The sequence below is a fragment of the Larus michahellis genome, chromosome 3, assembly GCF_964199755.1.
Source record: "Larus michahellis chromosome 3, bLarMic1.1, whole genome shotgun sequence".
NCBI lineage: Eukaryota > Metazoa > Chordata > Aves > Charadriiformes > Laridae > Larus > Larus michahellis.
In genome coordinates, this window is record NC_133898.1 from 81,441,886 (window position 1) to 81,464,161 (window position 22,276).

The following is a 22,276-nucleotide window of genomic DNA, read 5'->3' on the forward strand; positions in this document are numbered from 1 at the left end:
GAGCTGGACAATTATTTTAGTGAAGATTAAAACATGCTAAAATAATTTTGCCAATCATAATATTCAGTATTTATCTCCTGTTTCTTTTTTAGAACACTTTTAAATATGTTAACTTCAGAAAACTAGGATGAAGTACATGTTTAGATAGCTTGTTTAAAGTTCAGCTACTAGAATCTTTTTCTTGGGGGGGGGGGGGGGGGGAATAAAATGTTGTGCTACAGAAATAACTCAGAATTTTCTTGTACCACAAGGGCAAAGCATTTATTCTTTATTCAGATAATAGGTTTGTATCCCTATGTCCCTTATTATGATATTAAACAAATCTGTTTAATTGGAAGACTGTTGTGGATGGCTTTTTGGTTTTTGTGTTTTGTGGGGTTTTTTTGTTGTGTGGGGTTTTTTTCCCTTGAAGATTTAAATTTTGAACTGGAGTAGTTGTTGTCATCTTAGCAGTAGTATTTTGGTCACCTGCTGTCACATTTGCAGTGGGAACTGTTTACTGAGGGTAGTTACATTAACCTCTGATGATTATTACCGTCTGATCAAAGAATTACGGATGAAAAATAAGCCAGCATGTTCTTCATTAAAAATGTTGTGTACAACAGCCAATTTTGACATTATCCTGAAAAAATTCACAATTACTTAATATTATTACTGGGAGCAGCCCTGAATTAACAGGGAAGCATACACGTTTGCAGGATTGAGGCTGTGTGCTGGTTGGTTTGTCCAAAAACATCTTGATACCTTGCAGGATTCCATTTCAAAACATTATTAGGACTTTCTTTTATTATGAACAATTGTGTGTTTCCTCTTACAGGTTTCAGGTTTCCTGGACCTTTTGTGGCCATAAGGTTTGTGATCACTATGCCAAGCTGACTGTCACGGTTGTCTCTTAATCTGAGAAGTTACATTGTGAGCAGAGAGATGTAGAAGGAGGTTTTGGATGTGCCATATTGAGCCTGGAAGCACAGTACCTCTATTTGTGAGTGTTGTATCTTTTAGCAGGGCCTAGAAGGTTAAATGTCATGTCATATGAGTACAGCTGCAGTGTTTTCAGGACCAAATTGTCTCACTGATTGTGGCCTACCAGGTGTGCCAGTTACCATAGCAGTAAATAAACAAAGTCCATTCCAGTGCTTACAGTTAAATTAGTTAAGCAAACTCTTGCTCACTTGAGCATGCTTCACAGAATTCCATGTGGAAAGGGTCTGATAGCAGATAGCAGTTTTGAGATGACAACCTGCTACGGTCCAGCTCTGTCAGGCTTCTTGGAGACAGGAATAGCAGTTTTTTAGATCCTCAGCTGTACTGGAGCAAACCATTTTCTTCAGACTTGCCTTTATCGTTTTTTTTCTTACGTGACTGTTTTAACATGTAGGTGATCTAAATGAACTGAAGATGATGCGCTCGCTGCAGAAAGATGTAATGAATTTGAAGGAACACTTGGGGGAGACTTCATGACTCCTGTTTTATTTCCAGTTTTGGATTTGTTTGAAGTAACATCACTGTGAATTGAGATGTATTATTCTAAAACTCCTGAAAAATGGAACATTAGTTCTTAACTTGTTGTCTCATGCTGTTTCTGATTCCAGAATAGTAATTTGAAAGCTTCTTGAGATGGGGCATATTTTTAGGTATTTCTTGTTGGTGATGATATCTTACTAGTTTTCTTTAAAAATGATGTAATTGTAACTGACTGACTTCTCTACCTAGATATGAAAGCAATGATGAGTGATACAGTTGTGGGGAAGGGAAAAAGAGGAGCATGGATGAATAACAAGCATGTGATAGTAGATGAACCAGATTGTTGTAGCACTTCATATATTAGTGAATGCTCACCACTATATTCAAGTTGCATGCCTATTTCTATTTTAATTCCTGATTTTCAGTATCTCAGTTTTATAAGGAATTTACCTTCAACTGAAACTTCCCAAATTTGATCTCTGTAGTGTTAATAAACACTTTGCATCAATATGTCTTAAAAAAAAATGAAAGAGCACACGTACAGCAAGAATTTACCACTTCTAAACACAGGAGGCATGCATTCCCACATACCAGAACAACAAAAAACACTACCCAACTAGAGTGACTATTCAACTATTCAAAAATAGTTGAAATAGTTGGAGTCAAAAAAGCCGAGGTTTGTGAAGGAAATCTGTCTTCTGAGTCTGTATGATGGTGTCTTTTGTTGCTGTCTGTGGCATAGACTTTCCCTGATCTAATCAGAAAATACTAGCACAGATACTTGCAGAAAATAACAGCCATAATCAGTCTGTTGTCTTTTTCTGAAGGATCTAGCAAGAGAGGGAAATGAAATTGCCAGAGAATTTGGGTGACTAACTCCTAGCTTCAATTATGAGCTTACCAATGAAGAATTTTAAATTAGCGTATAGCAGATAACTAATTTTCTAAGTTGAGAGATCACAATAAAGTAGCTTCTATTTGGGGGGAGAGGGCTGACATTTAATGTTTTTGCTTTTTAGCTCATATTAAATAAAACTTAACCAATGAATGTGTTTAAGCTATCTCTAGAATAAAATTAATTTTTCTGCTGAACTATATTACCTGTAAAGTAAAATCATGTGTTGCATGGTAGTGTTGCTGTTTGATGATGTATTTTTTTATTCCTGTTACAAGCAGAGTAAAACTACTGCATTGTCCAGGCTGAGTTTTGGAAAAATCTATTTAAATACTGCTCATTGTCCACTATTATAAAGAAAGATAGTGGAAAAGATAATTCTTTGTCATTGGCAGTCCACGCTTGCTAGAAGAAACTAAGTTATTTGCTCTATGACTGTGGTCTATTACAAAGGACTTGCTCAGGCATGCTAAAAAGGACCCTGCACAGTGAAACTTCCTGGATGCTGTGCTGCATTTTAGCTTCTTTCCTGCTGTTATGACTTGATGGCAAGGCCTCCTCCAGCTGGAAGGGTGCCCTACTTAGTTCAACCCTGACTGTAGCAATGACCCAACAGATTGTATGTATCCCCAAAGTTCACTACCAGGCTCTAATGCATCAGAACATAGGTGGTATTTCTAATTAAATAAGAAGGGGGGTAAAAAAAAAAGCATTGGACCTTGTGGCTTCTTAGTCACATGAAAATACTCTTCAAGTTGTTTCAACTCCCTTACTGTATGTATGCAACTGGAAGAGTTACACAGCTTATATCTTTGAAGAGTTTTCACATGCAATACTGCACCACTACTTACAGTGCTAGGTGTGCATTGGGTAGCCTCCTACAGATGATTTAAATGGTAATTCGGGCACTTGGTGTACATTTAGACAGACTTACTATGCAGTATTTTCATTGACCAGTTTGTTCCTACATAGCTCACAGTAACAATAAAAAAGGTGAAGTTCTGCAACAGATGGCACTGTAGGAAGAGGTAACCCTAACAGAAAAAGTTTTCCCTGTAGTCAAATGTAGACTTAAAAGTTGAAAGTTGGAATCACCTAGGTAGACTGAACTTCTGGTAGTTCCTAACATCAGAATGCATTGCTTTCCAAACTTGGTATTTTTATAGTACAGGGTTGGGTTGGTTTTGTTTTGTTTTTAAATGGAACAAGGTATCTTAAGATTTGTGGCACTCATGGTCAGCAACATAGGAATTCCTTTGTCCTGTATGATAATTATTCAGCAAGACAAAGGTCCTGGTTTTCACAAAGTAACTGAAGGACAATTTGCAGCCCAAAGTCTGTAGCTGAGTTCTGAAAGCTTGTGTTTATGTCCCAACTCAGGACTTCAAAACTCGGGATCTGTCTAACCCTGTAGGTAAAGTCAGTGAGCAGCTAGGCAGAACCTCATCCGATGTTCAGCCATGCATGTGTTTCAGTTTTGAAAGTGGGCAATAGTTCCACGCCTATGCTCACGTTCACTCTGGATCCAGAGATTAAATGTTTCCCTCTCTATCTTCTCTTAGAACTCGCAGAAGAACATGGTGTTCTCAGAGCATGTTTATTGAAGACCTATCAGATGGGCTTTGCACAAAACAAACCGGAGCTACCCCTCCCACTCCTGAGTAATAGCTTAGTGGTTAGAGCATTCCCAAAGAGTGAGGACTCTAGGTTCAGCACCTTTTCTGCCTGAGGTGATTCAAAGTCGTGCCTCTTACATGCCTAGGCTCCCAAGATGAGAGAACTGGACTAGCTTTTGCTCTCATTTCTGGGCCAGTGAACACCTTAAGAATTTCATGTAAAGCAGGACTAGTGCAGTTGGAAGTGCTGACAGTGTTGCCATCATTAAATAGCTTAACTTTGTTGTTTAGGGAGGAGAAGCTGAAATCACCTCAGGCTTATTAATTACTTGAACTTGGCCTCTATCTTGCTTAAGTGATCTAACCACTGAGGTGAGAGCACTAGTCTCTGGGTTTGAGGTTGTGGTCTTTAATAGATGCAGATGCGTTTTGGTGGTGCGCAGAAAGCTCTAGCACAGTGAGAGATGAGACTGAAGATGCACTCCTGTCTTTGGTGCTTTCTGTTGGCTAATTTAGGTGGCTTCCAACTTGACTTGCAGGTTTTTGTGAATGCAGGGTAAGGTGCGTTACCCTCCTCAATTTTTATATAACTATAATAAATATAACTTTTGTGTTCCCTGGTTATAGACTGAAGTGTGATCTTTGCTATGAGATCCAGGCATGGAGGAAGTATTCTTGTCTTGAGCATCATTGGGGTTGTCTCTACAGTGTAAAATTTGACATTCCACTAAGATACTTCTTCCTCTAAATACCTTTTAACGGCTTCTACACTAGATAAGTAAACTGCCTTTGTTATGTTCCTGTGGTGAGAATGAACATGAAACTTCCAGCTCACAAGGCAGTTGCGAGTTGAAAAGGCAGTTAAAGTGCAGATGTTTCATAATTTGTTTCTTGCACCTGTTTATAGTACATAGTCTGTCTGTAATGTATGAGGACATTTTGGTTTGGGTTTTTTTTTTTTTCCTGGTACAAGTAAGCATGTTTTTCTTCAGTGAGGGTCCTTTCCAATGGCTTGGAAAGTAGATCCTTCACAGTAGATCTCCAGGATTCTTCCACTTCACATCCCCTCACACTTGAGGGCACTGTAGGTTCATCCTTCCTTTATACTTGAACAGCTCTACAAGCAAGATCTTAGTGGAGGTTTGAACCAGAACTGGATGTCTCTTTTTGTGAGTTTTCTCTTTGTTTATCTTTAGTATTGGAGAAAAATGTTCTGATTTAGAGTTTCCATTAAAGGAGAAGAACAGTTCTTTAAAATATCAGTGTTGTTTGTATAAGACTTTGTAGTACAGTTTGGCACCTGGAGAAGAAATAATTGGTCTCAGGTGGACTTGCAACTTGCTTTCAAAACCCAAGCGCAACAAGACGTGTGTAACCTGCACTACTGCAGCTAAGTGGCTGAAATAGGGTTGCAGAACCAACAGGACAGTCTGGAGGAAGAGCAAAACGGTGTCAACAAGTACTGTACATTGTGCTGGATTTAATACAGGGTGAAGCTTAAATTCTTCTTGAAGAGAAATGTGTACTCTTGGTGCTATTTAAGTTTTCCCATCCCAAGCCTTTTCACTTGACTGTACTATACAGGAACTAGATCATTACCATTAAAAGAACCTGAAGTTCTTCCAAGTTTATGTTCAAGCCAAATGAAGTCAGCCTCTAGCAAACATGCAACTAGATGACATAATAGCATATATTAAATGTGCAGAGGCCTTTTTGTTTCCCCATCCCCTAATTATATCAAACAACAGGAGATGAAATACATGCCTCTTTAGTGACATTGTCCTTCAACTCTGTTTAATAGAGCTTCATTCAAACATAGACCTATGTGCAGTTGAATCTTGTCCATAGTGGATGGCCACGAGCATCCTGAAATGCCAGAGGTTCTGTGAAAATCTGCAACTTGAAGAGCAACCAAGTCCTCCTCTGTGCCTGAACTTACAGGGTATGCTGCAACACTTACCTTCATACTCAGGCCTTCTGATTGTAGGGTAACTTCACACAACTGCACGTGAACTAAATCACCATGAACTTCTGAGTAGCTCATCTGTAACAACAGATTCGTCTGATTTGCTGTCTAAAACATGTCAAGTAGGCAGTGTAAACTGCAGTTGTTTGCAGTCGTGTAAACTTACTCTGGTAACAGCTCTTATTAATGTTTAGTTTGCCTTCTGTGTTAAAGCATGCCTAAAGACATATATTCTATCATCTTCAAAAATTTTTCTTAAAAGATTTTGGAAAGGAAGGAAATGTAGCAAATACCAAACATCAAGTGGTGCTGTAGACAATTATTGGTTTAATCTGTTGGCAGTAGATTAAAGAATATGGCAGATGATGGCCACTTCTTTCCCTGTTTTCCCACAAGACTGGGTTAATAGTTTTCCCCCCACCTCTCCCCAAGTGACATGAATTAGTTACACAGTTCCTGGGGTGACTGTTTAGTGACCTCCTAGTTGTAAAAGCTTTTATGAACATCGGAAGCCTCAAGTTATGAATATGGAACTTCAAATTGGTGTGGGGTTTTTTGGTTGGTTGGTTTTTGTTTCTGGAATAGCTAGCATAAAACTCAAGGTTGGCCTGTTGCCAGGTTAGCAGGCTTCCTTTGTGGTGATTCCTTCCCTCTGTTGTGAAGTTTTAATCTTCAAAATATCAAATGGAGAAACAAGCAACAAAAACAAAGGAAAACCAAACCTGGTAGCTTTCCTTTTAAGATTAACTTATCAGTGTCCTTGAAAGGAGGGACAGACTCCATTCAGCCCTTTACTGTGGATTATTACACGTAGCAGCAGTTTGTGCAAAGTGGAATCTAGTAAGACTGTGCTTGTGTGATGATCCACTGGTAGTGCTTGATTTCTCCCTGCTGGAAATCTGGGAATCTCCCCAGCCTAAACTATGGATGTGTAATAAATTCATCTATCCCATAGTCGCTTGTTCCACTGTGGGCCTAAGATCGTACTCAGCCAGGCCTTCTGGGTTATTAGACCCAGTTGGTTGAGAAAGGGATGATTTATAGGGGCTTAAGTGAGTATAGTTAGACCTGCGCCTGGACCAAACAGACACCAGGAATAGCAGAGATGTAAAGAAAAAGTAACAAGCTCTTTGGGCTCCTACAGTTTGCATTGTCCAAGTGCTGGTTTGGAGCTTTAACTTTTAGAAGAATGACATTATAAGCTCAAGGGGAAAACAGACACTTAACTCTGGCATTAGGCTTTCATGGAATGAGATGGTCCAAGCTCTAACAATCCCATTCCTTCTAGTAATTTCACTTCTTCCTTCTTAGCGCAGAGGAATTTGAGATGTGGCTTTCAGTTCATGACAGTCTAGCGGTTTGCACCTCTGGCTCAAGATCCAGCCTCTTGGAGGACTGAGGCTTTTAGGCTTGTTGTTTCGTGTGAGTTTAGAGGCAGGCAGGACCTTGTCCAGTGGTGCAGGTGGAGCAATGCTCAGAAGTGACCAGGGGTTGAAATGCATGCTATTTGCTTTCTTCTATGAAGATAAAGCTGAAGCAAGAGATGAAGTCTACTTACCGTTTCTGGAGTGGGAAAGAGAGAGAGGTATAGGTTGGTGAGAGGGATCAACACAGTAGCTTGTGAAGTTAGGAAGATTTTTCTGAAGTTTGTTCAGTGTTATGTCCCCTTCACTGGTACACTTTGAGAATATATTCAAAAGTAAGCAGTATTTTTCAGTAAATTAGTGCTTTGTGGGGCAGTAGGGAAAGGTATGAGGAAAAAGTGTAGCTAATAGTAACGTAATAAATATTGCTTTAGAATTTAGGCACCTCTGGGTGATTGTTTGGTGTTCTCGTCCTTGAAAAGTGCCCATATGCAGATTTCCTTAGAAAAAATTTTCGAAACCTTTTTGCCTGTTTTAACATTTTAATAGTCTGATTACCAAATGGCAGGGAGAAGGAAGTTCATTCAGTGTTAGATTGTTGAGACGACCAAGTAGTGGATCATAACCCTAATGCCTATTTTGCACCAACTGCCGAATAAAATCATATTATTATTGTAATGAAGTAGCATATATCTTGCTAAGGCACAAGAATACTTGGCAGTTAGCAATCAATCATTTCACCAAGCTCTACAGCCAGCGATCATAAGGGAAGAGTGGAACCTGCAAATGTTAGACTGGCAGAATCTGGAAATGAAAGCAACGTGAATGGTAAATTCCATTCCATTCAGTCTTTATGCCTAGGCTAGGCTAACTACAAATTTTTAACTAGCGTTTCTGTGCAAATTCTCTACGTCCATGTTAATTAATTGCAGTATATTATTGTTGTATGCTTTTTTACACTTATTATACAGTATTGGACTCATCAATGTTTCACCTATGACTTTTATTTGAGGTAGACAATCTCTGGTGTCTGATTTGTAGATTCCATTTTCTGTCTCAGCTGTCTGTGCATAGATCAAATTTGTGTCTGCACTTGATGACTACCACAGTTAGCATATCCTAAACTGAACTCCTTTCAGCCTTTCCTTTCCCTAATCTCTCATCAGGTCTTGTCATTGCACTTGCTTACAACTTTGCCATCATCTCACTATTTTCCTACAGTATCTTGTGCTGTCATGAAATCAACACATTGTTTTTTAAACATCTGTTCAGTTCCACTGGTACTACATGAAGCTATTGATTTCTGTATTGACTATACAGACAGGATCTGTCTAACTTTGTGTGCCTATAAAGCACACACCATACTGGGCCTATATCAATAACAGTCCTTCCAGATTGCACGTACTTGCATCATGCGGGATGCAGGGCTGCAGTAACGCATTCCTCTGACGCACGATAGCAAGATAGAAGGTGGTACTGCTGAGGCAGGACGTGGGGGCGGGGGTGGTGAGGAAATAAAGCAAACAATGTTTAACTGTCTGAAATCCCAAATGAAAGAAAAACTGTCACCCTGTGGGAAGTCACAGTTTAGTGTTGCAGCTCCTTGACAGAGTATGACAACTTAGTAGCATCTGCATAAATCTAAGATACAGCTCTAAGAGCTGAAAGCAGGTAAGTGTAGTGTGTTTGTTTTTTTTTCCTTCTAGGTTACTTCAACGTGTCTTTTTCAACATGCTTGTGCAGAGGCTTTCTGCACTATTTTTCCAGTGCTTACTGGTGAACCAAAAGAAAACCCCTTGTTAGCATGACTGAACTGTGTATTCTGTTACCATTAGAATATTATTCAAAATTTCCAGTTTGAGTCTGCCTATACACAGAAGATAACAATCCCTGTCCTGGAATAATTCTTGGAGGTGCTAAGTTTCTTCAACAATCTTAAAACTGATTTAAAGATTAAAATCTTCTCTAAAATGAAACTTATGAAGTAATACAAATTTTACAAATAGACAATTCTCTAATAAAATAGCTTTGATTTCTTCCTGAGAGATTAACACTGGGGTTGTGGTTATTTCATTGTTCAGTCATTGTATTTGCGAAGTTTTACAGTGAATCTATGAGCTTGTTAGCTTCAAATTCTGCTAATCAAAGCTACTGTAGATAGCCTTTAAGAGCATATCTTAACTTCTGAAGCCTTTGCCAAATTGGTGTTACATTCACATTCATGTGTTCTTTTGATGAAAGGTATTTTATATGTTGGTTTGTTGTAAGGAGGGGACGGATATATAATTGAGACTTTGATCTCTCAAGGACTTGGCACGTGAGCGTTCTCTCTGACTTCTCAAGATTCCTTTACTAAGAAATCTTCCTCTGGCATTTCTCCACAAAATGTACCTTCTGCTTCTTTAGTAATATTGAAACGGACATAACAGTTCTGGCACTGGCCTGGGAGCACAGAGGAGTTCTGTTCCTGGCCCTGCCACCCTCTGATTTGCTGTGTGGTCTTGGATGTGTTACAGCCCCATTTCAGTTTGCTTATCTTTAAAATGGAAATAACGCTCACGGAACTTTACAGTAATTTTAAGTTATGTGAAAAGCTGCTAGGATAAAGTTATAGACATATGCTTAGTTGAAGTTGTAATACTCCCAGTTAACTTTTATACAGTACTGCACTTCAGAAAACTCCTATAGTATAACATATCATTATGAAAAAAATTGTATATAGATGGAATATGGTGGAAGTTATCTCACCTAAGAGACATAATAATTTCTTTTGATACTGTGAATGGGCAACGTACAGTGCTGCTATTTGCCATTTCATTTTATTGACGTTTCACTTTTAATTTGCTTTAATTCAGAAGCAGCTAACCATGTTCAAACTTTCAAAGAAACTGAATTTAAGTTGGGGGAAAGAAACAGAGCATGAGTAATAGGTGAAAATAACCATTTTACAGTCTTCGCATCCTCAATTATTTGAATTTGGGGGTAGGGTGGATATTCTCAGCGAGACACTGAGCTTTTTTTTTTTTTTTGCTGACCATTGAAATGTAGCTAGCTTTGAGAAATGAGGAAGCCGTTCAGCAGAACACAGCAGTGCTGCACAGTATGTCAGAATATAAAGAACAACATACTGAATGTATAAGGGAAAGCAGGATTCAGCCCAAACTGGGATCTGGCCAGAAAGCTTGGGCTTAACTTAAGTCAAGAATGGTATTTCAAAACAAAACAAAAAAACCCCACTGCTTGTCTCCGTATGTTTGCCAGTCTCTTCGGCTTATAAATCAGTAATGGGCTTTATTTGAAATCATTGCTTTAAAATGGTGACCTTTAGAGCCAGGCTAGATTGGCATACCTTATGCTAGCGCAACCTCAGCACAATTGGAAGATAAGTTAGGCTTGTATGTTAGGCCTTTGTATATTTGAAGGACATATTCTAATAAACATACTCTGCTTGCATATTGCTTCTGCCATCTTACATGTTGTATTGCAAAGTGGGGCTTGCAGGAGGAAGAAAGGTGGAGAGTGGCATCATCTTGAAATCTGCTATGATTGCAAAGCTGACCTTCTAAAAGCTGTAAAATCAAGCTATGTTAGGCATACCTTTTCTGGAAGGTAGATACAAAACAGTTATTTCCACAGCTGCTTGCAGAAGTTCCAGTGCTTAGTTTGAGAATGGGAGGACAAATCTAAGCCATGTTTTCACTTACATAAATGTTTTCTCTTATGAAATTCACATGTACTTAATGTAGGGTGCCAGGCTGATCACTGCAGCTGCTTAAAATAGAAAAGCAGATGGAACAAATAGAAAGATTTACCACACAGCTTGATCTCTTCCCCTGAAGCAGCCATTCATCATCAGCACTGCCGAGACAAACAGCAAAACGAGTTTCCCTTCGGAGCTGCGGAGCTGCGATTGGGCTTGGAGGGGTGGCAGAGCTGCACAACAGCCTCGGGATTGGCCAGGCGGGAACACACCTCTGAAATCTGTTTATTTCCTAAAAATAAGATACAATCTTTTACATTTCATCTAGAGATCTTTTATCTTGCATTTAATAGCCAAGTGAACTTGAGCAAACACAGTTAACCTCTTTGGAAGGGCTGTAATACTTGAGCAAAATAAGTGGAATTAATTCAGTTGGGGGAGGGGGTGTTGATGGTGTTTTTTATATTTTTTTTTTTTCTCTCCTGAGTACAATGAGGGCTGTGTGAGTTGTCTAGATCTGTTGTTTGTATTTTTCTGGTTTGGTATATATGATATTGAAGAACATTCTTGCATCTTACCTGGAGCCAAAAGTTGTTTTTCAGATTTTATAATGTACTGACTTTATCAGCTGATACTGAAAGCAGTTATTCTTTTAAAGCTGTTTTTATGTCTGCCCTGTAAAATTTTGTTTACACTTGCAATGTCTTTCGTTGTTTTTGTAAATATCAAGTTACTATTCCTGATTGTGTTTTAGTGAGATATGATTTCTTTTTTTCATTTAAATCAATTTAAATAGATCTGGAATTTTCTGGGATTTTTTTTTTTTTGAAAGTTAAGGCCTTAATACGTTGTAAAGTCCTATGTAAAATAACTTCAGACCATGACTGAATGAGAGATTTGATCATTTGCAGTGAATGTTCCAGCTGAGTAAGTATCTGGCATAACTGAATACATCAGAACTCATTAACCTACTTCCTCTCAAAAAAAAAAGAAATCCAAGGGAAGAAAATTATATGGAAGATACATGCGACTCTTGTTGTGGTTCAAATGAGATGCATACAGAACCAGAAGGCTGTGAAAAGCTAGTTTCTGAAGCAGGAACTTGGGGTTTTTATCAAGTAACAAGGGTTTGGACAAGCACTAAATACAGGAATATTGACTACAGGGGTTTTTGCCTTCTGGAAGAAGAGGCAAAGATACATAGGAGAATGAGAAGGGAAACAGATCAGAGGGAGGATTAAAGGCAAGAGAAGCTGACTACCAGAAAACTCTTTAAACCCAAGTTCAGCTTTTTTTCCCCTCTGAATAATTGTTTTTGCTTCTGGTATGTTTAAATACGGATAAAGTCAGTAGTTGGTAATGCTTAAATTGCCAATCAGCTTTTGAATAAGCACCTATATTTTCCTTATCTGTATGGAATTAACATTTCAAGATTTTCAAAAGATTAGCCTTGCTGCATTATGGATGTTGCTTAACCGACATTGAATGTTCCATTTTTAAATCTTTGCACCCTCAGTGATGGTTTTATAAGTTTTCACATTATCCCATTAAAATTTCTCACTCTTTGGAGTGATGTGATGAGGAAATAACACCTGCAATTATAGAGGAATTACCAGCAACCGATATTTTAAATTCTCTGATGCACAAGTCTATTTTGTTTGTTTAAATTCTTAACCCAGAAAAGTGTCTGAGAAAAGCCTTCCTCAGAAGATACCAAAAAAAAAAAAATTGTAATTCAACAGCTGCAAATGGGGGAGTGGAATGGCAATGGTATCGTTGATCTCTAAATTTTTTTTGTTAGTTGTAAGCTATATAACAAGCAAAGGTGGCTTTTGCTGTAGAGAAAACCTTTTTCCAGTTGGATAGGAACGGGAGAGCTAGCAACCTAATTTCTTTTATGTTCACTTTAATAACAGGTAACTGGAATATTTCTAAATTAGTGTAATTAAGGATAGCTGTGTGAAGGAGGGAAGCTTGTTCACTGATGCAGAGGTTGCTGAAGACCTGCTTAAAGAAAGGGGCTTCTCTGTCTGCTTCTCCCACCCCTACTTTTCTTTTGTAAACTGTAGGAAGTCCTAAGAAGAACCTTTTATATCTATGACTTAGGGCTGATATAACAACTTAGGGTTTCCTTGGCTTACCAGCATTATGCTCGCATAACCTGAGATTTAGTAAGCATTTGTTGAACGGTGCAGGCCTTAACACAAAGCTCTCCCCTTTACATCAGTTCTGTTGCTGTTTAGCCCCCTTGCAGAGTAAAGGACTCATCTCTTCCCTTTCTCCAGGGGAGAAAAAGCAAGTGAGGGAATTCGGAGAGTTCTTATTTTGTTATCTTAAGTGACACTCTCTTAACCTCCTAAAATATTTGCTGATAGTAACTTGGTTAGTGAAACTGGAAGCTGGTGGCAGAGAGCTTAAAAAAGTGTGATTAGATAGCAGATGGCATTCCGTACTGACAAGTGCAAGACATGCATGGAAGGCAAAACAAATTCTCGTTTTACATACTGTGATGGGCTGTTCTCTATGTGTTTACCACTCAAAAAACTGTGACATTACAATAGATCTGTCTGTTCCATTCTTGGTCAAATATCAGACAAAGAATGAAATAAAGAAACATTATAACAATCCAAGGTGTATTCTAGTTTAAAAAAAAAAAGTTTTCTTTTTTAAAAAAAAAATGTTTTACTGTTTGAAGATTCTGCTGTTTCCCTAAATTTGATTTAAGTGCAACATTGCCCCACAAAACTCCAGCCAACTCAAATTCATGACTTTGATATCAGAGAAATGATGCCATTTTTAAAGCTAGAAGTGGAAGGCTGTGTTAAATTACTTGGTTTTGTTTACTTTTGGTAAGATTTTAAGAAAATGAATTGCTAGGAGATTTGGTTTCTATTTCCGTATCAACCTCGAAAAGCCTGAACCAGAGTTCATCTTCAGAGGGTAGTATGGTACTAAAATAATATTTTACAACTCTTGGAAGAATTGGTAAAGGAAGAGGTTAGGTTTAGGAATTGTGGGTGATAGGTATCTAGAGATGCTGATAGGAAAGAACTTAGTATTGGTTTGTTGTTTGTTTGGGTGTGGTTTTCTTGTTACAGGGGCTGTCACCTCACATTTGACCTAAACAGTAACATCTGTCTCTCGTAACAACAAAACTTTTGACATTTTTTTCTTTTTGATTTGTAGAGCAGTCCTGGGTTTTGTCAGATCACCAATTATTTCCAATACTTAAAAGATGCACAAGGCTTAGCATTGTAAACGGAGTCCTTAGATTGCAAAAGGCTCAAAATCCAAGACTGATTAAAAACTGTATTCCTGAGGCATAGGGAGGGGGAACTTCAGAAGCATAAAGTTATCATTTTGCTTCTAGGTTATGAATCAAATGCCACGGGGAGACAAGTATGTTCAAGGACACTTGCAGCTGTTCTTTTTTCCCCTGTAAGTGTAAAAAAAGAACACATCAAGCTTGGAACTTATAATTTAAAAAGTTATAGGAAAAGAAAATATTACATATACAGTCCTTTTCCTGGGAGAAGCGTTATAGAGGAATATGGACTACTAGTAACTAAATTTCATGACACTTTGCATATGCTGTAAGGCACTGATGTGCATATAAGGGCAAAAGAGGATCGTACGCAAAGCAGAACTGAAAGTCTGTGTAGAAATGGTTTAGTACCCTTGTTTGAATTAGGTCAGTCTGGAATTAACCATTAGTATGAGTTTTATAGTCCCATTTGCATACATACCGTTCAAATAATAATAAAAAATTCCCAAGAAATACACTTCAAATTTTAGCCATGTCCATTAGAAGCAAGGAAACAAGGAATTATTTAAATTTGTTTTACTCTAGTCTAAGACAATTCTTTTAAATCTTACACTGTAATGTAGATCAAAATGATACAATGGTAGAGTGGTTTGGGTTTGAAGCTGTTGAGTCTGCTGTGGGGAAAGTTCTATTCCTCAGTCTGATCTGTTTGTCCATTTTTGGCTCCCAGCAACCTCCCAAAACTTCTCTAAGTTTAGGTTTTATTTATTGCCTTCTGGTTCTTAAGCCTGTAGGATTCATGTACTACATATTAGTTTTATTTTTTCATTTAAGATTCTTACATTTGCAAGTTTTTATAATATGGGCAATACATATATGCCTAAAATATGTTATGAATTAACAACATTGGATGCTGTAGCATCTCATCACATTTACTTTACTAAATAAAATGGCAATGGCCAACTGGGTAACACTGCACACAAGCAAAAACAAGGAAATGTTTAACAATGGTTACAGTGGTTTGTAGGAGTATGTTAGCATTGGCCTTCTCTCTAGTCTGCTTTAAAGCAAGTGTTAGCCTGTATTTTTTTTTTTTTAAAAAGATATATATTTGGACTCCTTGCTCTTGGCTTATCTTTAAGTTTCTTTTATTATTATTTTTATTTAATGTCTTAGTTTTAGTCTTGGAAAACCTAGCACGTATGAGTTACCCAGAATTAAACAAAAGAGATTTCTCTTTAAGTGGAGGAGACAGCCTCTGCTTGTTGTGTTTCATCTCATCACCTCAGTTTAGTGAAGGGAAAAAGATGGAGTGATAGAGTTCTAAGACGGAAGGCATGCTCATTCAGCAAAACACCAATCTATTGTCTAATGAAACTGAAAAGGAAGTTGGAGCAATTGAGATGGTAAACTAACTCCTCAAGAACAGCAGATGGGGGAGGCCAACTACAGATGTTTGGCTGGGAAAATGGAAAGTGGATTGGTTGGGTAGCTGGAGAAGGGCTGATTAATTCCTTATGCTGAGAGGATGCCGTAGTTTACCAATATTAAAGATAAACGTAAGAGGGGGAAAAAAAGTGCAAAGGTCTTTTGTGTATAAGTTTCTTCTTTTAAGTCTTCAAGGAAAAGGTGAAGTTTTTCTTAAAAGTTTGGATTTCTTTTAGAAGATAGAGGCCAAAATTTTATCCTTGACTGAGAGAAATGTTTAGCTTCAGTTATACTCCCTTGTCCAGGATCTTTAGTCATGCAGCCCAGGGAATAGGCAGAGCACAAACATTTAATGAATTCTGAAATTGAATTACATGTATCCTGGAGGAAGTAGGAACATATCTGTTGTGTCAGCAACTAGAAACTAAATAAAGGAATAGATTTTGTCAAGTCTGTATTGACTTCAAAGTTAATGTGAACTTAGTACTAATTTCAAAGCTCAACCAAAGTATTAGCTTCATCAGCTGGTGCTGTTTCTTACAATGAAGAATCTTAATCTAGAAATGGAGGTGTAAGCATATAGGAGTTAATTTCTTCAGGCTAGTTTTTGGAACAGCATGTGCACACCTGTTAGAAGGTGAGACCTGACAGAAAAAAATCCAGAGTTTTAGTAACATGGTGTACCTGTGCGTGTGTGTCTATGCATTAACAATGCTTGCCTTGGTAGGAGAATATTCAGAGTTGGAACCCTGTCTTGGTGGCTATTAGGATTATATTCCCTGTACTGTGGGGCATTATGCGTTCTGTGATATCCTTTTTATCTTGTGTTTCTTGTTAAAATAAATCATAAGCCTGCTGTGATAAATGGCTGAGCAGGAAACACCTTGGTACCCTCAGTGCCTTAAAATAAGAGGTGAAAGAAATCTTTGCCAAAAGGAAGCTGATAAATAATTGCCTGCTACACAGAGGGATTGGACTGAGTTATACCATTCTGTTTCAAGTGGAAACTAAGGCAAAAATATGTAAACAATTTGTTCAGTTACTGTAAAAGCTCCAGATACTGTAGTTTAAACCCCCTCCTCTCTGTCTTTACTTATGCAGACAGGTGACTGTAATCTCTCCATATTGAAAAACTGACGGAAAAGAGTGAAATCCCGCAAAGTAAATGTACTTAAGAGTAAAGACTTGAAACAAAAAAGATAGATTACAAGTGACTAATCTGATGTTTGAGGTCACTAAATTCAGAGCTGGAGAAAACTCTGACTGTGGCTTGATTTGGGAGGAAGTGCACGATGCAATAATTTGGGGTGGTTGGGTGGCTTAGAGATCAAACAGAACATGCAAATCACCATGCATCAAGATAAGTTTCAGTATTTTTGCACCTTCTAGGGCTTCCCCCCCGCCATTTTATAATGCTACTCCTCAGAAGTGTTTCTGTCAGTCTAAAATTTCCACATTACAAATTCTTCTCCATTTTATCCACAGCTATAAACTGTAGCAGCAGAAGTACTTTTGTCTTGTCATTACTATGTCTTCATTTGGGAGTTTTATAGCTATGCCCATATTTCTTTCTAAAGTAGTATTGCTTTGTATTACTGAGGCAGTATTATGTGAAAAACCTGCATAGAAATGCCCTAACTTTTCTGTGGGAAGGATTGTTATGACCTTTTCTTTGAGGGAGTCTATCCATTTTTTGCAACAGATCTTTTGATATGGCATGAGCAGTTGAACTACACAAGAGACCTTTTCTTTTTCCCATGACTACCACTCAGATTCGTCAGGGGTGTAAGTATTAAAAAGAAGGATTTCCCTTTGTGCAGTTACATGCCTCTGAAAACTTTGCAGCAGTTACGGGCATTGCCTAGGAATAGGAGGGATCTGTCATATGGGTTGTGAGGGTGGAGGTGTGAAAGGGTAAAACTGGACTCTGTCCACAAATGTAGTCGTGTAGTCATGGTAGATTTTTCTTTCCCCTGGAGCTGAAATGGGGGAAGAACATTAAAGCTGAAAAATGGGTATAAATGTTGCTGTTCACTAGAATTTCTGGAATCTAAGAGCCTGTGATGTGCAAAGAAACTTCTATTTGTGAGTAAAGTTATCCCTGTACCCCGGAGTACCAGCAGCCGCGTTGTGCTGCAGTGCCAAAGGTTCCAGGGTTGAAGCTTAGGGGGAGTTTATGCAGGGTGCTGTTTGTGTTTGAAATCATTCATACAACCTAAATTCTGTCCCCTGGAGTTCTGACATTCTCTTCAATTACATAATAAAAGTCATCCTCACCACAGTCACTGTCCAATTAAATTCTAAGAATATAAACTAAAATTTTAGTCAAGGGCAAGTTTAGCATTTTCCCGTGTCCAACTAACATTTTCTAAACTTTTTGATGTGGGATATTATATGGATCAGGGACTATGAAGAGCTGAAAAAGGGAAGTGCCTGTATTTGCGTACATTGTCTCAGATCTCTGGTGGAGCTCTGTTTCATTGTTGTAGTCTATTTATGCCTTCCTGCAAGTTCTGGAAATGCTGAAACTGCAGAAAACAAGAATGTGGTTCTGAGCAACTGCAACTGTACAGCAAGTTCTATTTTAATCACTTTCATCAGCTTTATCCTACAGTGAAAGCTGTGTACTGTATCTCTTCATCGTGGGGGGAGGAGGGGGAATTTAAGTAGTAATTAAGTCCTATTTTAATATATGATCTACAGATGAAAGTCATAAATATAAATATGTTACAACCTTTCCTAGCACTGTCAGAGCATTATGAATGAATAAATGGTAGGCTTCTTTGTCCACAGATTCAGAATTGGGAAAAAAGATAGGAAACATCAGTTTGCTTCCCAGAATAGCAGCGTCACAACGTGAATTTGATGTGAAGTAGAAAACTCAAACCTGCTCTGGATTCAGGAGGACTGAGTATTTGATCTCGTAGAATTTTTATATTGGCAGTTGAGGTAGTGTGACTAGGAAACAGCTATGCACTGTCAGTATCGGTACAGATACTGGGGTAAAAAATAAACCAATAGCCTGACCGTTTTGCAAAGTTTAGAGTTGTTTTTCCTAGGTAGATTGCCTATGTTCTTAGCTTCCATGTAAAATTAAGTATTGACCAAAGCAGACAACTCCTGGCTGGCCTGTTCAGCTGACAGATACTTTCCTGTAATACAGGTAAGTCCTAGCTCAATAAGAGGTATTGATGCTAATGCATCCCTTAAGTAATAAATTAGCAAGAATTTTAAATTTCACTTTCGGCTTAAAAAATAGAAAAGTGTTTACAACATTTAATTAGACCTCAGTAAATATGATTTAATGTTAAATATCTACATTAAAAGCAATTCTCCAAAATATTTCAGAAATTGATGCTTCTGTTTTAACGTCATTGGCTGGTACTGTCACTCAGGCTTCTGCTTTAGTGATACTGCATTGTTCGTCTACGTAGGAAGCACTGTTTATAAGACATTTGAAGTTCAATTCAAAGGTTATGAACATTTAAAATCAAGATTTTAGAGGTTTTGATAATCTTAGCAGTTTTAGAAGATATTAGTATTAAATTGCCAGTTGTTGAAGTGGCTGTAAAGTAACCAAAACATTGAAAAGAAGAGCAGAACCTACCTTACAATACTGTGAAAAATCCCCCGTCTCCTAAACAAACACTTTGTCTCAGTATGCTTTGTGGAGCGTATTATTTCTCAGAATGTTTCCCGTGTTTGTTAGATGGCTCAGCGCCAAAAGTGCTTTAACGCAGTCAGCTTGTTCTTTTCTTGTATGCCTTACTGATGACATTTTCCTTCTCTTCGTTATTCAGGTCTGTAATGTGTGCCATGTTATAATTTCTTCTGTGCGCATCTCTGATATATATTATTTCCTCACATATCTAAACTCTTCCACGTTTTGATGTTTCCGTATCACATACAGAACAAGGTTTTATCTTTGTGTCCCATGAACTCAAAATTTCCTTCAGGTAGAAATGGGTCTTCAGGATTGAGCTGCTCCAGGACTACTTTTTAAAGGGCACCTTTCCATATCACTTTCTGTTTCATGGGTGCCTGGACATACACAGAGCACTCCTATAGAAACACATGGTAGATACACATAAGATTCAAAATCCTAATTATTTTGTTACTGAGATTAATGTAAGAAAAGCGTAGGCCTAGCTGGTTTTGAAATCTCATTTTCACTCTAAAGAAATTCAGGATCTCCTGTTATCCTGCACGTGACTTCAGCCCCAAATCACAAAATTCTTTCTATGGTTTCTTGTCTAACGTTCCACACTTAACACTGTCTGTGTTTGCATTTCTTTGCATGTCCCTCCTGCGTTCCCCTGCATCTTTTAGCAGTCTCCAAAAGCTCGGTAACCCTCTAATATAACATCCTTTCATTCTTCTGTTTGGGGACTTTCCAATCCCCAGGTCATCATCCCTTAGGACTCCTTTCTGAGTGTTTCTGTCCAAGCTCCAGTATGCATCTAATCTAACTACAATTTAATCCAGGTCTATATTTCTTATAATGTCACTACTGTATTTATTCAAGGCTACAAAGTATGAGTGTATTCTCTATCTCTTTTAACTTAACTTACTCTGACAAAACAGAAAAAAAGTCCTAAGTTTCTCCGTGTTCTCTTATGAGTAAATATCTTGTCTTGGTTACTCTGGAGTCATGTATGTGTTTGCAGCATATTAAATCTTTCTTATTATTAGATTTTTAGGATTCCTTTCTAAAATATATCTTAATTTAAGAAGATAGTTATACTAAAGTTCTGTTTTCCAACCACTTTATAATTTATTTTGACGTACAAAATTTCATTATTACTAATTTTTTATGACGACGTTGTGACAAAAATATCTGGACCTTAAGCCTAGGAGCTGTAAGTTATAAGCACGTCAAACATGCTATTTTGCTGTCACAGCTGTAGTAGCAATCTTAAATTTTCTTTAGCAGACAGGTAGCAGGAATTAGTTTCATTGCTGAAGTCTTCTGCTGAGCATCCAGTAGCAGGCTTGACAGTGTTTTGGATGCATTGCTGGCCAAAGGGAGAATTTGTTCTAGCAGTGGTTGTTAGGACGGGCTGAAGGTTAAATTGTTATGACAATAACCACACTTGGAAACATAATCTATTACTGGAAAACTTTCTGTGGGTTTTTAGTATAGGGAAGGGAAAGATTCCTTTGGAACAAGTTGTACAGTAATTAAAATGTAAATACTGACTATATGTAATGTACAGGGTAGGTTTAGATACGGATTAATCAGTACAGCAATAATAATAAAATGGATGCTTGTTTTTTCTGACATCCCTGAAAGCAAAGCGACTCTGGAACTGCTTTGTCAGGCAAGTCTGAGCCTAGGGAGGGCTAAAAGAAAGCCTCATGTATAATTAACGTGAAACATGTCAGGCAGCCTTTAGGGAAAGTGGAATGTCTTTTTTTTCTTACCAGTCTTCGGGAGTGGATGGGTTTCATTTCTCTTTGCACATATTTCATGCCCAGAGCCTTTTCAAGAGGCAACTCACCATTTCTTGATGGAGAGCACGCATCTTCCTCCTGCTATGTTCATTTTTCTCCTTGCATCTTTCCTCTCCCTATGTCCCTTTGAGTCTTCTCCTTGCCACGTCTTAAAGCTCCTTTCTTGCTTTGTGAAATTTAAGGAATGATTTTTATATGGCTGTTGCCTTTGAGGTACCTGGAACAGTAATCTTTCTGCCTATTTCTGCATCAGGTCACTTTTGTTTTCAGTCCGTTTGGCTCTCTTCCGCTGCAAAATGTGTAGACTAGGAGCATCTCATAGAATAGCTGAGGGAAAGAAATCTTTAGGCTGATAGGCCAGGTTAGAGAATTGTGATAATCTGATTCGATCTCTTGTATATGTAGGTCATGGAGTTTTGTTTTTCTCCCAGAAGCTGAATATAAGTATATCTTTCTGAAAGATCTCTAATCTTGCTTAAAAAATTGAAGCATTGGTGTCCGTTTCCTGTAGTAAGAGCTTTCAGAGTACTTGCTGCTAGGAAATGGTATCTCTGCAAGATACATTTATGTAATGTCAGTTTCCATTCATTGTAGTTTTCTGTGAGTTAATTTATGAATCTGAATAATCTTGTTGTTTTTTTAATCTCTTTCTCATTTTCAGACATCTTAACCAGTCTTAGGGGTGTGTATGTACATAAATATAGATGTATAAGTATGTATATATGCAAAAAATCAAGTAATCTCTCAACTTTCTCTGTCATAATTTGCCTAGACCAAGGTTTTTAAGCTGTGTACTAAGAGACCCCTTTTCTTTATCAAGTCAAACAGGAGCCATAAAAATCCATCCAGTATTTCCAGATAATTTTTGATACCAGGAAAGTAATCATATTCTTAAACAGTCAGATCAGCATAGCATATACAGGAAAGGTTGTCATTTGTTCTCCCTGATATTCCTAATTTTATACGTTAGATCAAATTAGCCTTCTAGGCAGCTGAACCACACTATAAATGCACAGTGGAGCCTGATCTGCAGTTCCCAGTGTTCTTTATGGAGCCGGTGCTTTCCAAATTACTTTCCCATGTGTACCTGTTTATTATTTTCTTTGTCCTTATGTGTGGGATAA

The 22,276-nt window shown here is 37.9% G+C and overlaps 1 protein-coding gene across 2 annotated transcripts in view; it reads left to right on the top strand.

Moving 5' to 3' along the window:
* Positions 1-22,276, top strand: part of SESN1 (sestrin 1) — an 81,298-nt gene that overhangs the window by 13,877 nt on the left and 45,145 nt on the right. The gene's annotated exons all lie outside the window — the stretch shown is intronic.